Here is a 22,213-nt window from a genome sequence, read left to right as displayed (position 1 = left end):
TAATCGGTGTAACATAACTCCTGAAGATGCCCCGTGGAGGGGTGAAATATATATATATCTAAATGATACTGAATGAACACTTACATTTAGATATATATATATACATATATATATATATACATATATATATATATATATATATATATATATATATATATATATATATATATATATATAACTAAATGAAAGTGTTTTATTTGCAAATCGAATCAAAATATATATCGCAGTAAAAATATATTGCTATTAATAAACGACAGCAACGTGGATACTTAGTTTTTTATATTTCCGTTCACCGTTCGTGAGGTGGTGACGTGACGTTACAAATTCAAAAATAACGAATTACAATTGACTATATGTAACTTAAAAGTACGCATTTCCGAGTTCAACTCATCACCTGTAATCATTACTCATCTTCCCAATGACTGAATTATAAATGCCTGATATCCGTTCTTCTAAATTCGCCCGTAGTACGACTACGCCTGTTCGTAAAATATATGGTAAATCGCTATGCAAGTCCGGATAAGAAATATTGACGCATTTGCTGGATAAACATGAATATTCATTTTTATTTTTGTTTTGTAATTATTAGATTTGATAAGTCTTATATTTGATGTTGTACAGCACAAATAAAATATACACATCTTAAATAAACAGTTTCATTAAAAATTTGAATTATTGTATCGCTTAATTGTACTATTTTAATGCATCTATTTTTAGCGTGCTTTTCTGAATAAATATATAAAAACAAATTGACGTGCGAATGAAATTTATCTAAAACCATCAACATAAACATGACGATACAATCATTTGTTTTTCTATTTATAAGGAAAACTAACAGTTGTGAGTAATTATACAAAGCAAAAAAGAAATTTATTCTGTGTGCCAATACATGTCTTCACTTATATTATTATAGGTTACAAGTATTTAACAGCTAGTACTTAGTAGTAGTAGCTTAGCGGAGGAGGACTTTGACCCGGTATACAATCCTATATAGTTTACACTTTGTGTTTAATTATATCGGATTGCCACAGCTCACAAACAAGTTTCCAGAGAATGGACAGAAGTGTTCTCTGCGTATCTCGCCTGCTGAGCAATGTTATTATGGTATATCACCCATAGAGATTTGCTCGTATGGTGGTGAGTGACACTGTTAATAGAAACAAAACAGTATAGATTAGTAGGTACCTAATTAACTGCACATAAAATAACTAGTCAATTAATAATAGGAAAAATAGAATAAGAAAAGTGCCGTAATGTATTAAGAAAGCAAAACCCAAAGAAAACTGTGTTAAAAAAAGATAATGTATAAATAATAAAATAAACAATAAAAAAATGTACCTAGCCACCTAAGAGTATTAAGATGATGGAAGGAAGGCGATGAAAGCAAGAAGGAATGAAAGAACAAAATGAAAGATATTGTGATGAAAATAAGGTAAGAATAATAGAAATTGAGAAGTATGACAGTGAGTAAAAAATAAAGATGAAAAATCTGAAAAACTTATTTGTGAACAAAGACCCTGATCCCAACTAATTAGGGGTACGAGAGGCCTCCAATAGCAGGGGCCATTAAAAAAAATCACCCATAGATATCTTTTGAGGATACCTATACCTTGCAGTGGGCATCTACGGGTAAAAACGACGAATTAACAACGAGATGGCATTCAAAATACTACGAGTATCTTACAATTTTTACAGCGAATTGCAAGCACAGAAAGATATTAATTAATCAACTTATATAGAAGATCAGATCAAAAAGCAGATACATAATAATAATGTTTAGGCATTAAATTTCTGATGTATCTCCTTATTTGTATGTAAATATTATATTTTCAATACTTATAATATACAAATAGGTAAAAAGTAGGTTAAGATCTATCAATCATAAAAAATAAACTACATAACAAAACAATGATAGAAGTACACATAACGAATTGACTGAACAATGACTAGTGGTTTGTTACTTAACAGGGAGAATGTTCAATTGTCTAACAAGAGTGATAGTTCAAGTCTATGCCTTCATCGCTGTCATCGTTTAAGCCAAACGTCCACTGCTGGAAATAGGCGTCCTCTATAGATTTCCTATAAGACTGGTTGGCCTATATATATCTAGCATTTATATAGCATTTTTTTCTATTATTAACCAGTACGAAGTATTGTTTATAATAGAAAAATAAATATTTTAGGTTAAAATTAACAATTTACCGGTTCGACGTAATTTACGTAAAAGTAATTTAAGTTTGTCTGACAAAACATTTGGAAGTTTATTAACATCGAATAAGCGAACTTACTGAATCCTAATGAGCAAGTTTTAATTACTTGCCCCCCCCCGAATGAACTGTATCAAGTTCCGACTTCCCTAGAAAGTAACAAACTGTTAAATTAACTAAAAATTATTAACATGAACAATGCTGTTTGGTCGTTTGCTGTTGCTGGTTTACCTTAAAACTCTTTGCTGTAACTGAACTAAGTTTCTTTCTCGGAAAACTTTGCTAAACTATTAAGTTATTTCTTTCTTCGGATAGAGCCTTATATGTTAAGAGGTGTGGTCTGCCAGCTAAGGCTGATACTTGAATCGCTTTTAGTATTTCAAATAGAGTTCGAAATAGCCAAAAATTGGCCCGATCGAAACGATAGTCTAACGCTAATAATATATTTCTACCTCTGATATAGTAACCAGTAAATTAATAAAAGAAAAAGACTAAAAATAGGATAGTATAAGGTGTCTGCTTAGGATAGAGGTACATGGCAACCAATAATAAAGAATAAAGATGAAAAATCTGAAAAACTTAATTGTAAACAAAGACCCTGATCCCAACTAATTAGGGGTACGAGAGGCCTCCAATAGCGGGTACCATAAGAAAACCAGTAATAAAAAAAATTTTTACTTCAGAAAACGTCAAAAGAAGTGGTGATAGATACTCCAATATGGTTTTTATTGTTAATAGGTAATATAAAGATTGGAATAATAATACTAAACATTGTTTAACAATATTTGGTAAAGTTATTTTTATAAACAAACTATTTTAGAGCTATGATATTACTATAGTGAGAGAAATAACACTAGTATTTGGTGTTAATAAGTGATGACGTGTAGGCAAATACATTAGACGTTTTGTTACAACCTACACGATTGTAAGAATGTAAAGTAGCATAAAATAAACATAAATGAAGATAAAGAAATGTTATATAACCCGGATCTCTGACATTTGGGGAACGAGGTAAAGGAAGTGATGCAATGAATGAATGAATGAATGAATGAACAAATGAATAAATGGAAATAAGTTTGAAAATGAATGATAGACAATTATAGAATGAAAGAAGAGGAAAGATAGATCACACGAAGAATGATAGAGGAATACAGAAATAAAAAGAAAAGAAAGTGAAAAAATCATTTAATAATATCCAACCTTGTCCTACAACAAGATACGGAATACCAAGGTCCCCAATAATGAAGGCCACAAAAAAAGTCCACGTTTTGCTTATTCTCATCTTGAGTATAACAAAATTAAACATAAATATTTCTTAACAATATTATTTGAACCTCATAAGGATTTGGGAGATCGGAAAGTAATGTCGTTCCTGCGCTTATTTGATTGGTATTTGGCAGCTCATTACTTAGAAGACGTTGTATTCAAGATGGCAAAAGGTTGTTGATAACGTAGGAGAATATATTGTAGATGAGAAATAAAAAAAAAAAACTTGGTAAAAATGTAGTCTTCGATTTTAACTTAAGAACGCGACATTATTTTCTGGTCCTCCTAATGCATTAAAAATCGCATATCCTTATTGTTATTTTACGTTGCAAATACCAAAAAACAGCCAACTCCACCTATTTTAATAATTAACTGTGCCTTTAAAAACGAACCGACCCATTCACACACAACTTATTAATTTTAACACAAAGATGTTAATTTCATTACACACGTTATAATTACCCACACAAAATGGCGGTCGACAACCCGAATAGTTAATTTGTTTAAAAAGTAATTTAAACTTGCTTTATCCTAATGAGCAATTTGGATTTCTGTAACTTCCGGGTATTTTGTCTGCTCGACTTTAATTATAAGCTAAGTATTATATATATCATAATAAAACAAACAATTGGTTTTTGTTATAATTTATATTATAATGTAGATGCTATAGAAAATCGCACGATAAGGCTAGATCTCACTGGAATACCCAACCATAAATCCGTAAAGGGTCTTATTTACCTGTGCTCCAGCATCTCGAAGACCAGCTTGAAGAAAAATTATAGGCGTCATGTTTAGAGAAGATATATAAGGATAAGAGAACAGAACCTGGTGAATACCTTGGTTTTCTGTACTGTTGTGTACCTCTATGGAATCAAGACTTGGACGCTGTAACGTCATGATAATCAACGCATGGATGCTTTCTAGATATGGTGGTGGTAGAAAAAGCTGTGCATCCCCTGGACCACAAAACCAACGGCCTCTCAACACTCAAATAACACAAAGTGACAACGACGTTTCCATATTTTTACTTACATGGAGTCCTTTAGTATTTTGGCCACATTGCCAGCAAAGAAGTAAACTTTGTGAAGCTTATCGGTGTAGACAAAATCGGAGGCTAATGACAGCATAGGAGAAGCCTAATGCGCTAGATGTGCTCTAGGATGTAAGTTTAGAATGTCATACACTTAGCAGTTGCAACCAATCGCGAAGGTTCCTTAATGCAAACGTTACCAGTGGAAGGGGTTACTACCCTCAACAATGAGGAGTATAAGAAAATTTACTATTGTATTTATAATCAGCCATATCTTTACTGTATCACATGTATTCATCATGCAGGTCCATCGCGTTGTAGGCAGAGGTGTGGGGTACGGTGCTCGGAGCTGATGATTCGACGAGCAGGTTCGAGACCTACATCGTTCGTTCATCTTTAGGGACCAGGTTCCTTCTCCTCTACACTTCGCTTTGGAAGTCTTTTCCGAAAATTAGTTATTGTTCGTTCTTCACAGACCAAAATCCTTTAGTAGGGTACGGGAAGATTTTGCTGTTATACCTCTCACTCGTAACTCTTTGTTGTTCTTTTTTGTTACTTCTTCTTTGTTGCATTTTGTTAATTAGGTCTCCTTTTTACGACTCTATGAGAAACAATTCTCATACCTGTCCATCATAACTGCCTAATTATGAGCTATTTTCAGATCAAAATAAAGTTTTGGTAATATTTTAATTTTCGATCTTTCTTTCATAAAATTGTTGTATTTTTTGTTCGTTATACTTCGTTCTCGAGCCCATCATATAAATGCCACGGATTTACAAGCGTTACGGAAGACGCTGCATGCTGTACGTTCTTAACCGATCCTAATAAAAATCTGTAGGCAGAGCCCATATCTAGCAGTAGATCTTTCGTGGCGTGATGATGATGATGATTGTCAAATTGTCAATTACTTAACGTTAAAATAAAATTAAAGAAACACTTATAACAAATAAAACCTAAATTAATGGCTGGTAAGTACAGCAAAAAAGATTTTTTTTAAATAAAATACTTCCATGACGTATGTATCTCTTTTTGTAGTGAGAAATATGTAGCAATCCGACCGACACAAGCTCATCCGCGGATGTTATCATAGTTGAAACTTTATCTCGGCGAAGCGGAATTATTTAGTGAACTTTTCAATTCCGTACGCTAACAGTACCGTCCAACAATTTGTTTAAAACAAATTCATCCATCGCTACGTAAACAAAAGCCGGACATTATTTATTTAGTTCCAATTTCAAAATTCATAAATTCAGAGCAGTTGACTAAAAACCCGTTCGTTTTAAAACTAAAATTTAATAAAACTTCGAATGAAACACGGGAATCGACTTGCCGCCTTTTGTTATACGAACAATGGAGAATGTCAACGAAGTGAACATACAAAGGGTGAACTAGTAAACAAAGTAAATTTAGAGACAAAGGCGTAAAATCGCATGCTCCCGATGGAACCATTCCTTCATTGATTTAACTAGGTGTTTATTTTGTTGAAGGTTGGACTAACCTTTTGTTTCTGAATGAATTTTAAATAACATTTAAAACTAACATTTTCCTCATACGTCATACAAAAAAATACGAACGTTTTGTCTTAGCTATGAATAATCATTACTAACTTTAAAAAAGTCATTATTGTGTATACATAACATTGTTAGCCATCATTTCTTGTTCGTAAATAAATAATCTTGATACTTTAATTACACTGGAATAAGGAACATACACTTGGCTATATAAAAGACCATAAACAATTAACGACTGTCCTTGCGATTTATTTATCGACGTTACAACTGCAAACCGTCTACGATGTATTAAGAAACTAATAAAACAATTGAATTTCAACTTCTAGCGTGACCAAAGCAAAAAGCGATTCATATTATACAGGCTGATAGATCATATGTTATTTCTAATTAACCTGTGTTAAGCGATCACACTGAAATATGTTTCATTAATTTATTTCTGTACTAAATCGCAAAAGACTGATAACTCCAGGCAGATTAAAATCCTGGACAATTGTAAACTGCGGCGACCTTTAAAAAATATCGCACCTACGCGAGCGTTCATTGTAATGCTTGTGCGCTAAACGCACGCCTCTCTTTGTCAACTCATTTGCAACCTATCGAACTAATAAAAACTTAGCGAACAAACTAACATTATTTATAAAACAATAATCAATTCTAATATGTAGTAATTCGAATTTTTAAAACGCTGTTCATCGCTATATTATCATTAAGCTGTTTATTGTTTCTGAAATCATTTATTTTTCCATAGTGTCTCTTACTCATACTCGTTTTTCAAGATTTACACACATAATTAATCACCCTCTATTGTGTTATAGTTATAACATTGTTATGAACTATCCGCTGGAAAGTTTGCTGGTCTAGTAACGTTATTAAATGAGCTCCGTTTTGATTGTCAAGTTATTCTTTTATATTGACATTTACAGACCTTAAACAATTCTAAATTTAAATAGTTAATAATATAAACGGAAGAGATACCAAATGAATTATCTTCTACTTTCATTAACGTTTTAATATATTTTCTACGAGGGCCTCTGTTTACTCTAGTCTGGTGAAAGATACGCAATATTAAATTAATTATAGCCTGCTACGGAACCATAATACGCAACGCGGAGGCATTTAATGAAATACGTATAAATTTAAACAGTATTTGTTTACGTTTTAAGCGCAGGAAAATCTTTATAATTATTCTTGCTGTTAAAAGCTTAACAAAACACGGATAAAACTCTGGTATTAATTATTTATGGACATTTGGTCTCGGTGGATTAATTTCAAAAACAATGGTCGGATAATTAAATTTAAATTTATTTCACGTAGACCATAAATCATAAGGTAGGATCGGTAACAAAGATACAAGGTTTAAATAATAAAACTTGATCACTATTGATATAGATAATAATCCAGAAGAAACAGGCATTGCTTCACCAGGACATTTTTCATGACCGTACCACGTCATCAAAAAAATTCCTGACTTTTTTTAACTTGTAACTCTACTTTTAAAAGCTCAAGAGTTCAACTTATCATAAAAATAGACGCAAGAAGGTCGTTCCAAATCTAGGCGACTCTCATCAAAAACGAGCTGTCAAACCGTTTAGTTCGACTTTTGGGTATGTCAACAACGTATGGATGAAACTTTTGCCTGCGTTGTCCGACAAAGGAATGGAGATGGCTCAAACAGTTCTAAAAGAGCCTTCGAGCACTCTCCAAAGTGTATCCTATAAAAAACCGATAAGCTGGCAACTCGACGACGATGCTCAAGAGTGTGTAGTCTGCTATTTGTCTGTTATTTGACTGCTATTTTTTTTGTAATTAGGATACGGACTCTTCGGTCAACTCTTTGGTCTATTATAAGTTTCCAATTGTTTAATTGAATGGATCATCCCAGCCTATAGAAGCCCACTGCAAGGCATAGACTTCGTCCAAATATATCTACGAAAGGACATGTCATAATCGCCACGGTTGGCTGGTAGTTAGCGATCGCATTGTGGTATTATGGTACGTAGACAACGCTGCTGCCCATCCTTTGTAAACCTTTTTGTCTAGCGTGCAGCAGTGGCAAGCCTATATAATGAATGCATAAAGTGTGAATTATATCAAAATTGTATCCTGGTTATCGAACTCGCGACCAACGACCTCTCTACTACTACTTTGCCTCTAAATTTAACCAGAACAACTTTATTCTTGTACCTAATTTGATAAAAATATTATTTTATTTATTTATTTAATATTCATAATTGTACACGATAAGATACATTTAATAAGTTTTACAATAATATACAGAAAATTACAATGGGCGGTCTTATCACATAAGGCAATCTCTTACAGACAACCATAGTAAAGAAAAGATAAAAGTACTTATAAAGAGTAGTTCACGTGTACAAAAAAATAAATATTGACAAACAAATGAACATTAATATACATAAACATACATAGACATACATACTGTGATATTATGTACATTTGCAATTAATGTACGAACTAGGTTTAGGATTTTTAGTTGAAAATACACTTACATTTACCTTATTGATATTTTAAAAATAAAATAGAAACGGTTACTAGTAAAATTTTGCATTTTACATTTTTGTTGGGAGACAAGAAATCACCTCATATAGTATAAGTACTATGACGAATCGAACTATATTCAAAGGATCTTTCAAATATACCGTCATTTATTGTTGGAACTAATAATAAGTTCGATATCAAATGTCTACAAAACAAATGCCGCGCGCTCTTAAGGCTGACACGTGTCTTCCAGTCTCCGTACGATGCGACGACATTAAGAAAAGCCGCGTTCCAAACAATTTGTATCTGTTCGAAAATCAAATAGTTGGTCGGCGGAAGACTGGATGCTGGCCTGAATAAATGTGATGTGTGTTGTGTTGAAGTGGCAGGGAGAAGATCACCGTGCGTAGAATAACAAGCCGAACCACAATCGTAGCGTTAAGCCATCATCTCACAACGTGAACCGCTTCACCACGGTCCTGTTAGAAATCTATATTAAATAAGAAAAGGACCAATATTTAGCCACTTCCGCACATGCAGTGGTAGTCGTGCAATAAAATGCACCGCCCGCCAGCCCTCTGATAAATGCGTATGCGGCAAACAATGCGAATCACACAACCGCCACCGCCAAATCACTCAACACGTGTTTCATCCCTCCACGCGGCATCTTCAGGAGTTATGTTACACCGATTAGTGCTAAACACAGAGTCTTGGCACTAATCGGCGGTTCATTTTATTGCACGACTACCACTGCATGTGCGGAAGTAGCTAAATATTGGTCCTTTTCTTACTTAGGATGGACTTCCGCGAGGTAACGCCTGATTCCATTAAATATTTAAGAAATCTATATGTCCATGTCCAGCTGAGGACGTCTTAAGACTCAAATTATGAGTACATAAACTCGTATATCTTTTTCTACGAGTCTAATATTTCTTACGATAGCCAAATTATATATTTGTATGTGTTTGTATTCTTTAATTTAATATGTATACCACTCATGATGCAGTAAAAAAATATTATTCAAAAAAGTCAAACCGGGATAGTTTTTAGTATAACATTTATTCAAATCAAAAACAAATAGATGTTATTTCGTGTAGATTCGCTTACAAATAGTTCGTTCACATGGCAATTTGTCGCTATAATCTCGGACACAGAGATAAGAGTCGCTACACATTGCTTGCTCACTGATAGTGACAAGGGTTTCGATATTGTGACGCGGATAAAGAACGGGACATATACGATTTATTTGAATCACTGTTTTTACATTTAATTTAAATTGCAAATACGTTATTTGAAAACCAAGTATCTGCTAAAAACAATATATCTTTTTGATTTTTTAAATTATGACGACTGGAGACTTAATTTTCAGAAATAGAGACCATGCATGCAAGAAGATTCCTAGCATCCTCTTGGAATTCTTTGAGGGAGGTCTATACGCAGCAGTGTATGTTCTATGATGGAAATGGTTACACTCTTCTTCATTTTCACCTCATGCCTATCTCAATTGGAATTAAGTGTATATTAACCAGTAAATATGAGATATTATCTGTATTGCAACTCGTCCTGTTCCATTTTGAATCTATTTTTTTATTAGCTTTATTTTCCTATAAATCAAAGTCAAAAGACAATCCGATGGTGGGTCAGGTCGTGACTAAGACCAGAAAGTTACTCAAGGTGGCGTGAGTGTTTTTTTATCGACGGATGATCAATGTCCACCTTTTGGTTTCTAAATGCCAATAAGGCTTATGTCATATGGTTGTAGATACGCTTCTAGCCGAGATAGGCTTTGTATTTCATCTAAATTGAGCACGCGAAACAAAGGTTTGCGAACTAAAAAATAATCCATGTATTATCATATTCCTGTTGCATTGATGACGTTTGCACGAAGAGGGTCTTTACCCGTGGTGGGTAGGGGATGAAGTATTATGCAGTTTGCAAAAGCGAGAATTACTCGGCGGTCGAAAAAAAATACGTGATTAATTCAGGATACGTCGTATATTCGTTTAAAATATAGATTTATTTATATTATAGTAACCATGGTCACGGTATTAATCGTCTTAGGTGACAGTGGGCATAGCACATCGCTCATACAACTGATGGCCATTGGACCGAGAGGTTCTTGATTGGTGACCACGAGACGGTAGATGTGACGTGGGTATGCCTCATATTGGGTGGACTTTCGACATAGTAAAATACATCTTTTCGATCTTGGGGGAGGCCTATACCCTGCAGTGGACGTCTATCGGCTCAAAAGAAGAAGAAAAAAGCTTCAAATGTCAACTAAAATAAAATAGAACCTTTATCGTATACCTCTCATATAATATTTAATTAGCACTGAAGGTTTCTAACGAGTGAATTTAAATCATCGTAAAAAAACTAGGGTGACCTTCGTTTGTATTGTCACCCTAGTTTTTTTGTATAAATTTTGCAAAACGATAATTCACAGTGATCATTTTTGTACGTCTAGTATTAAAGGAAGAATATTGTCAAAGGATACCAATTTGTTAAAAACAAGCACCAAATGGAACCACTTTACGATTACATTATACACGTATATATACATATATACGTATACTATTATATTTAATATAAAGCTATGAGGTTCCCAAACGTATCTTTGTGAGAAATACACCAACCCATACTTCTTCAGGTATTTTCATCACCTTCCCAGATGTCCGTGACACGGTTGTCGTCGTCGCTGTTCCAGTCCATAGACGCCCGCTGCAATGCATAGGTCTGATCCTAATATATCTATGGAGAGATATACCTTAATCGCCACGCTTGGCAGGCGGGTTGGTGGTGTGGTATTATTGTACACAGTAGTCACTGCTGCCCATTCTCTGAAAACTTGTTTGTGAGCAGTAGCAATTCTTTTTAATAAATTCATAAAGTGCAAATTATAGAATTGTATACTCGGAATAGAATCCGCGACCTACGAACACAAGGTTCAGTCATCTACCCCTACGCTACCGGTATTTTTAGTGTACGACGATATTTTTTTATATTCAACACTCTTTTAATATTCATAAGCGAGGTATTCGTATTTATGTTAACGGTTTTCTATCATATTTGTTCTACACTTTGTACTTTTATGTACCAAGTTTTTTATATGTCATTTAAAATATCGCAAGAACATTCATCTCTATTACAGTACAGAAATTATATCGTTACGACTCTACTGCAGTCGTCTCAGCGATAAACAATATTCGGTTCGTGCTTTACGGTAACAACTAACTAATATTAAGACCCTTTCAGTTAGTTCTTTATAATAAATCATTTTTATTAGATTTTCTATCGTGTCGCAAAGAAGGGACCCTTGTCGCAATCTGTACCAACCAATATATTGCCCCTTTTATCTTTTTGTTCGACATTCTGCAAAATTGCTTATTGACCAGCTGGTTTAACATATGATGCATTCGAATTCACGTTTAACTCAAATCTGATATATAATTTTTGTTTTAAATTTTTACACGCATTATGTTTTTACTATGAAAACTGTGCTGCAAAAATCAACCTGTATTTATAAATTTTATATGAGGAGATTAAAGTTATGGGATAATGTCTTCTGCTTTGGTATAATGAAAGCAAGACAGTTGATGCTGATGTGTGTAATATACGCAGAGTAGGTTACATTGATCCATAAAAAATCGAATAGATGATAATAAGGCTCGTGACTATTCAAGTATCGCGGATCAAAGATGTCGTGAGGAATTGTAGGAAAGTCGCGTTCAGTTTTGCGTTTGAGAACGTTCAATATTAAGTGTGCAAAGTCACCATAAAGTTGATTAAAATGTTTTAACATTCAACTAGATATATCTTAAAATAAACTCAAAATGGCGTTTCGTGAATCTCTTCTACCTATATAATAACTAAAAATATCCTCCGTATTGTAATAGATACGATAGTTATTTTATACTTCCTTATTGGAGTTCTTTAAAGATGGTAAACGACTTGTCTACTATGGTTTCTCGCTATATTACGTCTATATTTAGGTATAGTTAATTGAAAGCCAATGTAAAGGAAGCTACAACGGATGATATCATGAGAGTGGCGTGAAGAAATTGAACCTTCACTGCTTAAATAAGGGAAAGTGAAGTAAATTGAAGGCTGCCTATAATAATAATAAATAACTAACTGATATTAATATTTTTATATCAATTTTTACTAAGGACAATTTATAGTTAATAATTTTTATATCTTAAGACGAATGCTAAAATGGTTCAATTAGATAGAAACTAAAAACAGATTGAGCTCACTCTTATTATTTAAAAAGTCTATTAAAAATATCAGATACCTGCACATTATTATTATTAACACTTTTTTGTACACCATAAGCAATAAATAGAGAAAAAAAGAGAAACAATTCATATAGTACAAGAGGCGGTGTTATCGCTCGAGGCGATCTGTACCAAAGGGATTCGATGGACATGAGATACATAGTGGAGAGGGCAGTTTAGGGTGTACATATATGCAAATACTTACACTATATATATATATATATATATATATATATATATATATATCGCTTTGATAATCTCACTTTGGTCAGAAGCGAATAATCACTATTTTGCCAGTGTTCTTAATGCAGTTATATAGACTTAGGATCGTATATTTATTCTTTTCAATGTCGATGGTATAAAAAAATAAATAAATAGATCACCTACATTATCAATAAAATTAGTTGTTATAGGAAATGTTTACAATTTTTTCAAAGACGGAACAGAACACGAGCTTTCTCGTAAAGATAGGTTACGAGTAGAGGTATCATAATGATGTTACGCCAGGCAAATTGCACTACATTTCATAGATTTTGTTACCTAACTAAATGTTAAAAAGATTCCAATGTCAAACATCAAATATTAAGGGTTGATATATTAGTTGGCATATTAATGATTATTTTCTAATCGAATCAAAATATACATTGTTTGTAAATGCCAGGTTCAAATCCTTAATTCAACGGTGGAATAGAAAGTAAAGAAATAGCTCGGCTCATAGCCAGCTAAGGATCCCTTAATTTCAAGTAAACATCTGATTTAATAACAATTTTGAAAAGAATCGTTAAAAAAACTTTAAAGAAATGAACAATAAAATTAAATGAAATTCGTCTAAACAACAAACAAATATTCGTAATCCGTCAATCCGTTTGGTTAGTCTACGAAATATAAAAACAGCTGCCGGTCTAAATTCCCCGGTGCATTAGTGCTCCTCAATTTTCTCACAAAAATCATCCATTAATTCGTTTAGTTTTGTGCTACCTAGCAATTTAGATTATTTGTAATATATTAAGATTGGTGAAGTATACATTCTTCCTTTACTTATACAATTCCTTCGTTTGCCTTTTGATTATCATTATACTTTAAAATAATTATCTTGCCCTTGTAATAATATAATTACGTATAAAATTGACAGAATTAAAAAAAACATTTTGCAGTGTAACAATTTAATTTCACATGTTTTAGTTTGCAACAGCCAGTAACATTACATCTTCAATACTTGATTGATGAAAAACGCTGAAAAATAAAATAACCAGTTTTGTAAAATTAAAACTAAAAAATAAGCTAATCAACTTTTGAAGAGAAGTTAATTCTGAATAACAGGTGCTAAGTTTACTTCCACCTATAACAATTGGAGCAGACTTCTTGGCTACTACGTCATTGAGAGGAAAAAAAATCCTTAGTAAGTAAGGGACTATTATATAGCTACTTCCGCTATGTAGCTGTAGTCGTGCAATGAAGTGCACCGCCCGCCAGCCCACTGATGCGCATGCGGCCAACAATGCGAATTACACAACTACCACCGTTAATTCACTCAACACGTGTTTCACCCCTCCACGGGGCATCCTCAGGAGTAATGTTACACCGACCATTGCCAAACACTGAGTCCAAATATATATAGTCAAATATTAGTCACTTTTTTACTTAGGATGAACTTCCGCAAAGTAACGCCTGAATCTATTAAATAAAAAAATCCTTGCATCATATAGCTCCTTCCATTTGTTTATTACATACTTTATTTTTACTTTAGTCTTCATGCGCAAAATATGAAATCCATCAACAAAGTCGACTCTCCACTTTCGATCTGTCTTATTAAAAATGTGTGGAGGAGGTTTATATAATGATTATGATGATTGTTTTTATTGTACATTTTTGGTTGTTTACTTATAAATCAAGCAGGAAAATTATTTTTGATGCCTAATTAAAATAAAAATGTAATCATATAATGTAATACGTCTGTCATTACTGCATGCACTGGGCTTTAGATTTTCTACAATTTTTTTTATATATGTTTGTGTTTAATTTGTTGACGAGCCTTAAAAATAAAGTAAATAAATATGAATACATTTCTACATTTCTAGATACATCTAACATTGAAAAATGGGAAAAGTGATATCGAGCGTTGTTTTTGCACGAGCTTTAAACGTAATTTTGAATTACCACCGTTTCAGAACCATACAGGGCTGAGAAGACCTTTTACTTGTGAATTGTGAGCCAATGAGACGATGCGATCAAAAGTTTTCACCTAATGTGGGTCTAGTTTCATGTTGCAAGCTCTTATCCTTGATTAAAATTACACTTCTGACGTCACAGTGTACTGTTCTTAAATGTTGAGAGGAATACCATTTCTTTACCTCATAGTTCCTAAATTTTTACAATACTAATTGTATTTATTTTAAAATAGTAAATATGTAATAAAAATGTAAGTATAAAACATATAGTAAAAACCGTACTTATGTTAAGTATAAATACTTACTTTTAGTATGAACGGGACTAAGACTTATAAGATTACCATGCTGGAAACTTCTTGTGTGTTATAAAATCAATTTTAGCTGGCATACAGGGCCTGAAAAAAGTATTTGCTTTAGTAATATAGCAAAATAAGCTACAATTAAAGGAGTAAGATTTAAATATGAATATCTTCATTAGGCCAGAATGACATTACGGATAATTTTTTAAAGCTTCCTACTATTTTGCCTATGACTCTTATGAAAAATAAAAAGAATTTTAACTCGAAAGTTGAAAATTTTCAGAACATGTAATAATTTCCAGCGTTTGATAGTTACAATTTAAAAATATACCTTATCGTTTAACATCTGTAGCGATTACAAAAGTAATTTACTTAACAATTTAATAATAATAAACGGGATCAGTCTGAATTATGTATTATTTTTGAAAATGGCATTTTCAAATTCCGCAGGTTCGTGGGGGGAAGGGGCAGAGCCTTAAGTGCGTTTAATCAACAAGGTTGGTGAGCTCCCTAGGAAGCCTACTACAATTTCACAGCGTTGGGAGGCCGCCGAGCTCTTAGATCGTTTCAGTAACGCTCCGTGGAGTTATTACGTCCAACGGACCCTAATGTATTTTTTGATGTCCGTAGGAGCCCTAACGTTTTGAAGTAGGGACCATAGACCGCCAAAGCGTGTTACAGTTGTCTAAAGATGATGAATTCAGGTCGCTTTTTACTGGTCCTATTTGAAATCTGTGAGAGAGGGGTGCCTCAGGCCGATAGCTTCTGGAAGTACGAGGTTTCTGAGACAAGTTAGTACATACTAAACTTGTACATTAAAATAAACTCTAAATTCACTAATAGCGTATTGTATGTATTTTTTTAACTCCATTGGATGTGTTTGGTATTTACGGTCGGAAACATTACCATGTTCAAACTCACGTACAGAATTACTAGATAAATTAGTACGATACATAGAAATAGTAAATCCGATCTGCGCATCGAAATTTGAATAATGATATTCATTTATTAGTAAATACGAGAGATATTTCATACGAAATCATTTTATAATTTTAACTATGCCGTTTCATTTTTGATATTATATCATTACTATTATAAAGGCTGTCCCAAAAATCAACGTCAAGCCGAAATCTAATGATGAGGGAAGATACGAGATAACACCAGAAAATAACCGCCCAGTAGTCTCCGATTCACATAACTTACACTACACATCATTCACTATACTATACGCCTACACGGGTATAGTCCCCTTTCGTGCGTGCGTTTTCGTTGTAACAGGGGTACGATTACCCAGCGTAATTTTTAGTTCGCGGACTTCCAGTTTCCGCAGACTCAATTTCGATGAAACTGTATAAGCCTAAATCGGCTAGCAGCATAATTTCAAACATATCTAATGGACAAGAAAATAATTTAAACCACAATCAATGAAAGTTGCGTATTTAAAATGTAAGAAATTTTGAGTCCAGTTTAACAAAAGCAACAAGCAAGCAAAATAATCTTCCATAATCAAGTCATCGTTTACAAAACGGTTACTATTCATTTACATTCTTTGGTAGGCAATAATAATAGAACTATGTGAAAAAATATCTATCATCCTGTTGGGGGGCTGTCCTTTAATTTTGGGACAATTTTCAGTAAATAAGTAAAAAAAAATTGTAACTTTAACAAATACTGTAAAAAGCTATATGATTATTTATTACTTTATATCGCACAGATGGTTCTTGGGAGTGGGTAGTGTGAAAGGCTTCTTACGACGGAATGTTGTGAAAGGCCTTCTTCTGAAAGTAAAAAATACGAATAATTGAAAAACATTCAAAATATTAAACCTTTAACTTTAAAAAACATATGACAGTTTAAGATAATCGTGTCCGTGATTGAACGTCGATTACATTGACCGTATATCTATAACTTAATAAGTAAAAGACAAACTTGCGATCGCAGGTCGCAAGTTCGATTCCGCCAGCCCGATGATAAATGCGTATACGGCAAACAATGCGAATCAAACAACCGCCACCGCCAAATTACTCAACACATGTTTCACCCCTCCACGGGGCATCTTCAGGAGTTATGTTACACCGATTAGTGCCAAACACAGAGTCTCTGTTTTTGACTACCACTGCATGGGCGAAAGTGGCTAAATATTGGTCCTTTTCTTACTTAGATATATAAAAGAAAGTACAAGCATGATGCTTAGACAAACATACTGCAATATACACTCACTTCTTCGGATAATGCATCACAACCCCCTTCGGTGTAATTTTTTGTTTACACGGCCTAACATTACCGCAAACGCAACCCTTCATTAACTTACGGGACGTGGCTGAAAACGTCTCTACGGGCGTTACTCTGTAAGTAAAAAAAAAAAAATATTGTCCACCCTTTATTAACACTTATAAAACCTAAAATAAAGTTCATAAGTTTTAACATGGTAAACGCTGTCACATTCACACAGTTCAAGTAAATCGTTGCAATTTACGGGACATAGCCCTTGAAGGAAGAGTGCAAGTTATTAAGGGATTACTATTCACTAAAATCCTCTGAGTAGTCATCCTCCAATTTCTTGAAGGACACCAGCATCTCCTACAAAATTCACAGCACCGGTGTCATCACAGATATGTCAATCACATCCCGAGGAAAAACTCAATGTCCCCTGGCATTCTCGCTGTGCTATAGCAACATAGATTAGTTCAATTCAGTTTCGTAACTTCTCTTTACGGAGTTGCTGTGAATGGAAGATGTAAGTTCTCTTTGTTAAAGCCCGTAAATCTACACGCCTTTTAGTTATATGATTGACAGACACCACATTACCCTTCTTCTAAGAAACCCCTACCAAAAGGAAAGAGAATAAAGAATTAGCAACATCTACCGAGCATAATGAAATCTTTAACAATAAGTGTGTATATTAAGTTGCACCACGTAAACTCCTGATTTCCAAATTGGTACACAGTCGGTCAAAATCAGTATACAGTTGCTGACAAATTCTATGCAACCGAAAGATAAGTATAATTCGTGTATTAATGAATGAAATAACTTACTTCCTTTTCCAGAACTGGTTCAGCCATTTTGGTTTATCCATGTTTAGTATGAAACGTAAATTGGGTAAACTGAAAATAAATAGCAATGACAATAATTTGAAGAAAATTAATATGATATAAATGTAATGTAAGCACTGGTAGCTCAGAGATAGAGGATTGAGACTTGCGATCTTAGGTAGCGGGTTCGATGTCCGGGTTACATTCCTAAATAACTAAATAAATTCCTAAATAAATTAACACTTTGTGTATTAATAACATAAGATTGCTACTGCTTAAAGCGGCAAGCATCCAGTATTTTTTGCCGATCTTGCTTGACGTGGTCTTCACATCAGATTTTTAAGACACCAACAGTCATCTGTTCTGCTCATCTATTCGCCTATCCACTCCTATTTAAAAATTATACACGGACCGACAATTTCACTAAAGTCGTCGGAAAACGCTGACGCAAAGCGATACCATACGATCCTACTGGAAGTCTATGTGGGAGAATTTTGTCCACCAGCGTACTTGCAGTTGAAATGACTATATTAACAGAGTTCACAGAGTTAAATATTTATGGAGATATTTTTATATTTTAAATTAAATTAATCATTAAACACTGGTATCGCCTATCTTTACAAGCCTGTTAAATTAAAAGAAAGAAAAATAATAAAACTAAAAAAAGAAATATATCTTCTTATACAATTACTAATGTAAAGACTAGCCAATTTATAGTTTATTGTCTTTTATATATATATATATATATATATATATATATATATAAATATAATAGACATTTATTATAATAGAATATTCTTATATACATATATATAATCTTATCAAGAAACGTAATATATATATTACGTTTCGTGCAACGACTTCCTCGTCGCTACTCCGTATAGTCACCAACCAATTTTCTGTCTATTAATATCAATATATATGTTTGGATATAATTTTGAATAATTAAATTGGTATTTTGTGCAGTTTTAGTATTGAAATACTTAACTATACCAATTTAGTACAACTTTTTCTTATCACATTAAAAGTAATATTCTTGTGATTGACTTGTTACATTTTACTGCAACATCGTGATTGAAAAGTTATACCTTGTATTACTAGTGGCTTCGTCAATCTTCCCAACGCTTTCTTTCAAACACGGTTGCTTACTATTGGCGAGACCCATTTGTCCCAAACAGTTATCTGATGGACCCACGTTTAATGTAAAAACTGACGTGGGCGCCTAAAATGCTGCATCTTTAATTATTGTAAAACATGTTTATTTTGTAACTTTACGATTTTTAAATTCATATTTGACTGTTTTCTTGACGTACACCGTTTGCCATTCTTCTCGATTTTGACATACGTCAATGTGATTTACTTTTAATTTGAATAAAGAGAGATAGTCTTTGGAGTGCTTGCATATAGAACTTATTGAAACTAATAATACATATTAGTATGTACATACGTTTATATACTACATAGATTACATTATTCTACATGAAAATTGGGACAAACTTCGACAGATTTTTTGCTTTAACCGGAGCTTTAAAAGGTCTGCGCTTAATAAGTGTTACTAGTAATATACTTAAAAGGTTTCATATCATTTTTAACCTCACGTGCATACTACGTAAGAAAATAATCGACATTACATTGTAGATTAGTTAGTAGAAGTGGCAGTAAGAAGATCACATCGCGCACAGAACATATATTCACTGGGACATTAAGTTTCTGATGTAAAGACCACAAACCGACAAGCGGTACGTAGAACATTCACCTACGAGGTAGAGAGATGACCTTATCTATAGGACAGGTCAGAAGTAGAGGTCCTACGGCTATAATTATTATGAAGAACAAAACGCGTAAGCAGATTTCAAAATGTTATTTTCAATTGAAAACGCGTAATCATATCGCCATATGTGAAAACAATATTGCCGATAAAAAAGGTCCTCAAATATCAATAAAAGGATTCCTCATTTGGTCTAAACAAGCATGTTTATCGTTTCGATTTGTACGCCGGCCGTGCGTTTGGGGGAAGCGGGTCCTAAACAAACAATACAACTTTTGAAACACACAAAAAGTCCTAACGCTCACTCTGTACTCGGGGGTAGGAGCAGAAATGTTTGAGTTTTTTTCCAGTCATAACTAGGGTTTCACATGAGCAAATTGTTACTTTATTTAAGTTCAGAAGACAAATTGTTAATGATCAATTTAGCTGATTTCTATTTATTCATTATTTTATTTGTTTGTTTGTTTATATGTTTATTATTTTCAATAACTACTCTAAAACTTATAATATTTTTTGTAGAATCTACAATATAAGTGAGCTATATACATTTACACGAAAGAATTAGCTATTAAGGCTAGATCTAAATCCAAAATATAGAGATAAAAACTAACAATAAGATAACGTAAACAAAAACATTAATATTAATAAAATAGAATGGAAAAAATTAAATGAAATATAAAGATAAATATTAAAAAGAAAATTTTTAAATCAAAATCTAAATTATACTTAAAAACCGCTCCAAAATCATTTCACATGTTTTGCTTATATTGACAAAGCGCAAGTCCATTACATAGCTGACACTGATGATCCGATAGAATCGAACGAGTAGGAAGTAGGCGATTCAACGTTACTGATCCGCATAGCCGGAGTATGGAACGCTTTGACGGCTTTTTGATTTCACGAGAATTATTATCCAGGTCTCTACAGGGTCAAAGTGAATCGTCGCATTCCATCAAGCGACTTGGTCGTCAAAAGCGGACAAAAAGCGTTAAAAAAGAGTCTTAATGCTGATATATTTGCGCCCAGAGCCTATCATATACAGTTATAAACAAATTATTTTTAGCTTTTACCAGGTTTGAAATTACAGAGCACCAGAGAATCTTAAATTAGATCTCTTAATGGAAACTAAGCAAGTGTAACATTATTTATCTCACCAGACTAGACCAACCGCGTTTTACTTTATTTTATAATGTAAGTACGGGGCAGAGTGAAAAGCTTTTTTAAGTAAATCTTGAAAATAGAATGGTTTCGCGACTATCGATGTTGATTCAGTAAGGATAGGAAGTACTGGAAACCTAATCACAATCGTGCTATGAGTGCTAACAAGCAAACAAAATTACTCAGAAAAAAATGGCTTTTGTTAAATAAACTAAATAAGTTTTAATTACATGATAAGCCTGTAAAATACGGTATTTATTTGTATAAATTATTATCTATTGCCACTTGAACATACCAATCTACTAGGATATTTAGATTAATTTCGCTATTATACAGATCTCATCAAAATGTCGTTTTAAATAACAATGAACAGATACAAAATGTTAAGACGCATGAAAAAATGGTCTATAATACAGAGATAAAGAAAGAAAAATACAACTCTAAGTCAGTGACGGAAGCAGTTTTCCTTTTAATCAACGCAGCTAAACCATTTCGACCAGCGTGTATAATAAACTATTCTACTTTTTTTCCCTGCGCCTTATATACTTCATTTGAATTTATTTTGTAGACTGAATCTGGTTTCCTTTTTTTGCAGTCTGTATCACTTTTCTACCTAATTCCAGGAATATTTTTCTTGTTAGTAGCTCCCACTATTTGGGAAGTCTTCTTCCACCCTTATTTGTGTGGGAACAGGGATTTTATTATTCTTTTGTTATTTTTTTCATATTTCTCTTCTCAAATTACACTTCTTTCATGCATCATCACATTATCTATCTTTACGTTTTTTCACTCTACAGTCCTATCTATCATTCTTTTCAATTCTATCCCATTCATCCATCCTCATCGCTGCAGTTTGGTCTTTTTTATTTCAGTTTATCACAGACTTTTTTAAATGAATTCTCTTATAGGTATATTTATCACAGTTTTAACACATCACATTTTAATTTATTCCTAATATAATTTTTATTTCTTTCCATTTACATTATTTGCTTGCCTGT

Source organism: Battus philenor, unplaced genomic scaffold, assembly GCF_028537555.1.
Source record: "Battus philenor isolate CCGP_79_NKW_IND1 unplaced genomic scaffold, ilBatPhil1.0.hap1 SCAF_25, whole genome shotgun sequence".
Taxonomy (NCBI): domain Eukaryota; kingdom Metazoa; phylum Arthropoda; class Insecta; order Lepidoptera; family Papilionidae; genus Battus; species Battus philenor.
Note: the sequence above shows the minus strand (reverse complement) of the source record.